Source organism: Lactuca virosa, chromosome 7, assembly GCF_052849685.1.
Source record: "Lactuca virosa cultivar CGN04683 chromosome 7, Lactuca_virosa_CGN04683_v6, whole genome shotgun sequence".
Taxonomy (NCBI): domain Eukaryota; kingdom Viridiplantae; phylum Streptophyta; class Magnoliopsida; order Asterales; family Asteraceae; genus Lactuca; species Lactuca virosa.
Window position 1 is genome coordinate 208,844,349 of NC_136432.1, and position 5,337 is coordinate 208,849,685.

At 36.0% G+C, this 5,337-nt stretch overlaps 1 non-coding gene across 1 annotated transcript; it reads right to left on the minus strand.

The window, feature by feature from the left end:
- Positions 1-2,750: 2,750 nt before the first annotated feature.
- On the minus strand, positions 2,751-2,821 carry TRNAG-GCC (transfer RNA glycine (anticodon GCC)). The gene has a single exon. It is a non-coding gene; the product is annotated as a tRNA-Gly (tRNA).
- Positions 2,822-5,337: the final 2,516 nt, after the last annotated feature.

The window sequence follows — 5,337 nt, forward strand, 5'->3', positions numbered from 1 at the left end:
GAATTATACTTGGGCAGGTCCCTGACCTATAGATATTAAGGAACATTATACGGAAAGGACTACGAACTGTAGGTATGAATGGATTCTTCATGTGGATATTCTGTTCACCCAATGGTCGTCTTATTAGCACAAGTTGTTAAGGAATCCCCGAGGCTGGTTGTTCACTTAGAGATCCATTAGGATAGATCCCCTGAGATCATTAGTCTAGGATATGGGAGTAAGAATAACGGGAATGGGTAATCGGGTTAATTGATTAATGTGGAATATATAATTAAAACAAATTAATTATATTACTGTGGGTTGAATACCCTATGTACTCACCAGGTTTCCCAACCTGTCCCACTCAATATCTTTGTATTACAGGTAACGATACGAAGGTATATGATGTTTTGATCTGATGAGATATTTGAGGAAATGTAGGCAATTAGACGTTGTAAGGCTAGTAATAACTATGTTTATGGTTATGTTTCTTGTATCAGTTATGACATCCCAAGTTTTAGCCAATGAAAAGCATTTCTTCGGAAATACTTTTTATGGGACAAATTCCACAGTTATTAATAAACTTTGTTTTAAAATAAGCATAAATAAAAAGGTGGTCAGACTTCTGAACATGACAAAGAGGTGGTCAGACTTCTGAACAGTATCCAGGTTGTACAAGATGCGTATCCTGAATGGATATTAGTTAGTGTTGTGATGAGTTCTTTATGGCGTGCCAAGAGGAAAATGCCTTTGTTCTTTATCGTTGTGATTGGTAAGTCACTTCCTTTTTTCCTTTCCTCCTTTCTCCACTCCTTTTTTTTTAAAAAAAGAAAAGAAGAAGAAGAAGAAGAAGAAGAAGAGAGTTTTGACACTGACCGGAGATTTGGTTGATAATTAAGCAGAGAGTCCTTTTTGCAGGTGTCGAGTCCCCTTTGCGTTTTGAGGAGGTCTTTCCGAAGAAGTTTAGGGGGGAAACTGGAGTTTCGGGAGGTTGAGTTACATGGGGTCCTTCCACCGCCGTGCAGGGTTGATCGTCGCACACTTCCCACCAAGCCGCAAGAAGTGCCAGTAGATGACTCGTCGACTTTTGGTGTCGTCCCTATGATGCAGGTTGTATCCAGTCGGCCTTCCTTATCGGGTCCGGCTAGGGCTCCGATTGTTGGTTCTTCCAAGGTGGTGAAGGATAGAAAAAAGGCATCATCTCTAACATTCACATGCCTTAGTGAAACGAAAAGCTATCGTAAGCGTTGCTGACATATCCTTTGATGTGGCGGAGGGTAATATTGGTCGGAGCATACAGAAGAGGATAAGCTTGGATAGGATGTTGGACCCTTTCATTATGGGGGCCGGTGATGTTGTCGTGATTCCTGATTATGATGTTCAATAGCTGGAGGGAAATCAAAGGGCGATGAAGTATCCCATTTCTACCGCTTTGGTTCCATTGGCTATGGTCCCCGAGTCCGATGGTTTAGATGTGGACTCACCTTTCGTTACTCTCACCCACCCCATCAACTGGGGGTGGTTCGGGAGGTAATGTAGTTGGTCGGTCCGCTCGTGAGGGATACAACTAGTCAAATAGTGCAGGTATACATAAAATTAGTAGTTTTAAGCTCATATGGGTATCTCATAATGTTTTATTCTAAAAGTCTTCTGAGTTGAAGTATGTCAGCAAAGTTCATATTATGTTTTGCGTTGAATTAAGTTGGCAAGCTCATCGTTCAAACATAACTTGTCTAAGGGTTTTATGATTATAACATCTCAATTAATAATTTTCTTATAAATTTTTAATGTATAATTTTTATTTAATGTTTTAAAAAAATAAAAGGATTCACAAACTGGTACCTAATATCATAATCAGAACCACCAGTTTCGATTCTGACTCTATTTTTTTAAAGAACTTTTATCATCGGTTCCGATTCTAGTTCCAACATTCTAGAAATTGCCGGTTCTAATTCCAAACAATTAGAGCGGATACTCGCCTCTCATCCATAATCAGAGGTAGCGAGGAAGATGAAAAGGTGGAAGATGAAAGGGTGGTAGAGATCGGAGATTACACATGAAGGCTTTATGGGATATGACAAAAAGAAGGTCCTTGTCTTTCTCTCCCAATATCGATAGTGGTGGGTGAAGAAGTTGAAAGTGTCCAAATCCAAAACAAAAATATATAATGAAGAGACAAAATAGTTATTTTATATGAGTTTAATGTTGAAATTAGATTTCTTTTCAGTTTTCTAGCTTTTTTTAGATTTTTTAATAAAATTCATTTTTCAATAAAAGAAATTAGAAATTAGACGACATGAAGTTATACTTGTGTGTGTGAGAGAGATATTAAAAAGGCAAAAAGACGACAAATTCGTGTTTGGACAATAGTTAAAACAAGCATACATGGACCAACTTTATAATTTACTATCAACAAAATTTGCTTCTTAACAATAGAAAACAATTATTCGCCAAGTGTTTGTAATAAAAAACAATAATAATGCCAACATCAATAAATATTAGAAACTAGTTGATGGAGATAGAATGCATATTTGACGTAATGGCAAACGACTTCCTGAAAAAGATTGGTGTCATCATAAAGAAAAATAGAATCAAAGTCTTAAAATGGGTTCATCCATATATATTTTTTTCTTCTTAGCCAAAAGGCGTTTGTTCTACGTTCAGTATAAGGTTAGTCGAATAGTCTCATAATTTGATTACTTTTTTAAAAACTTTGTGTAACCGAAAGTCCTTTATTTATTTTTATTCTAAAGCAAAAAGGTAAAATTAAATGCACCAGCCGGGAATCGAACCCGGGTCTGTACCGTGGCAGGGTACTATTCTACCACTAGACCACTGGTGCGTTTTGAATATCCGTCCTGTATTCTCAATAATATCTTCATATTATGTAATTCAATTAAATGTTTTTTTAATAGAATCACAGTGATAAAAAATTGCATTGCCCATAATTTTCTTCTGAAATCGAATCGATGAATACGATATTTTGCTATATGGTCTTCTTATAACAAATATTAAATATGTATACCAGGAAAACGTTTTTCCTGAAAAAAAATATTATTATTCTTGAAATGCAATGTAAATTGTTCTTGAAATAAAAAATATACTCTATCACATGATCTGATTAGTGAAATGGATTAACTGAAGCAACAAAATAGTGTTTACGTTATGTACGAAAAGATTGAACTCTTATAAAAAGGAAAAATTAGAAAATCAAAGGAGGGTTTGATTCCTTGATTTATCAATCATTAATTTTAAAACAATGTAAAATTTAGTGGATGACAAGAATATGTATCTTTTCGCAATAATTATGTTGATATGTATCTTTCTTATTAAGCAAATCGTGTGCATACAAATACAACCAAATAAATAAATACATACAAAGGCCTTGGGCCGAAAACCATGCTACACACAAATGGGCTAACATATATTTTCTAACGTCTCTCCGCAATTTGATCAAAAGGAAAACGATGAATGTTCAAACTATATCCGAGGTCGCTGAAACACATAAAAGAAAGACATTTGATGAAGATATCAATGGACTTAGCGAAAGAGGGTACATGAACAAAGCATGTGACAACTTGATCCCGAAAAAAAAAATTAATATCAATCTCTATGTTCTTCGTATTGAACTGGACTGCAAAACATATACACGGTGATTGTAGATCCAACAACATATACACAATGTTTTCCTTGGTAGGTGTTGCTACGTCAGTTTGTATAATCGGTTGTCTGGGTCTTTGCTTCTAGCTCATATATCTGTTGGGTGTGAGTCGTGGTTGGATTCCGACTATAAAACCTGAGCAATGCTAAACTTGTTGTAACATTTATAATTCAAGTAAATTAAACTTCTAACCCTTATGCGTGAGAATTGTTTGCAAATTGACCTATAATGTCATTTTTGTAATTCTTTTCGGCAAAGCTTGCGTACGTTGGGCGTACATTGCGTAAGCATGACGTACATGGCAGAACCCCAAACCCTATTCCTGTTAGATCTGTGTCCTGGTATATAGGATATTGCTATGCGGTAGTGATCTGTAGATCTGTCTATTTGTCTGTTGATTGATTATATGATTATCTATTGCTGGATATATGTTATTTGTTATGTATATGTCGACATGGTATGGTGGGGTTGAGATTGTATTGCTTTATGTTGTCAGTCAATAGACCGGGGCATTCCAACCGCAAGGTTGTGGCTCGGTACATTCTAACCGGAAGGTTGTGCGCCAGGGGTAATCCAACGAGGAGGTTGAGGACCCAATATGTATTGGCAAGCCAACCGAAAGGTTGTAGGCCAGGGCATTCCAACCGAAAAGTTGTGGGTCAGGGGTAATCCAACCAGGAGGTTGTGGAACCGATATATGTTTGGTTATATGTTTGTGTGGTGGTACTTTGAGGGAACTCATTAAGTTTTGGCTTACAGTTTCAGTTTATTGTTTCAGATACTTCTGATAATTGTGGCAAGGCGAAAGTATGATCGTGAACATCCTTCGGATTCTATGTTACTTGGATTTTGGGATACTCTGATTATTGACTATCACTTTCGAAACAATGTTTTGTAAACAATTACGGTCATTGGGTTGTTTTTGAAAAATGAAAATTTTACTTTGATTTTTGGGATGTTACACTTGCCCCAAGGACTGTTCCCCAGGAGCAAGCTCCGACGATCAAGATAGATTGCTCTGTAAAGAGAGTTGACTCCTCCTAACGAAAGGGAACCAATAATATGGAGACAAAGATCTCTCCATGAGAGAGATTGAAGTGAGTGAGGAACACTTACCTGGAGTGTTGAGATGAGCCGATATTTATAGGACAGGAAGGGAAGACCATGAAAATATTATATTAACTAGTGTACTAGTCTAATTAATATAATATTGGATCTACCAAAGGGCTTCTAGCCCAGCGATATCATGTGTTATCTTCCCTCCTTGAAGTTGAGGGTTCAAGTCTCGTTAGAGACATATGTGGATTTATTAGTAATATAAAAGTAGGTTAGATTTGTTAAAAAAAATCAAGATTGTAAAAATCTTTTTACGGTAGCTCGGCGGTCGACTGGGTCAAACGATTAATCGGTTTGGCGGGATTAATCGGGGACCCTAAATTACTAATAAAACTATTTTAAAATTTAATATATCTTAAGAAAATTAGTATTTGAAAATTTAAAATTTTAAAATTTTAAAATTTTGAAATATTAGGTATAATATTTGAAATTTTGAATATTTAAACTTTTTAAAATTTTGTAAATTTTGGTGTAATATTTGAAATTTTGAATTTTTAAAAAAATTTCCCACCAAGGACCACCGAGGAGCGCCGATGACCGCCTAGCCCGAGTTTGACTAATATTGGCCAATTTCCGCCAAA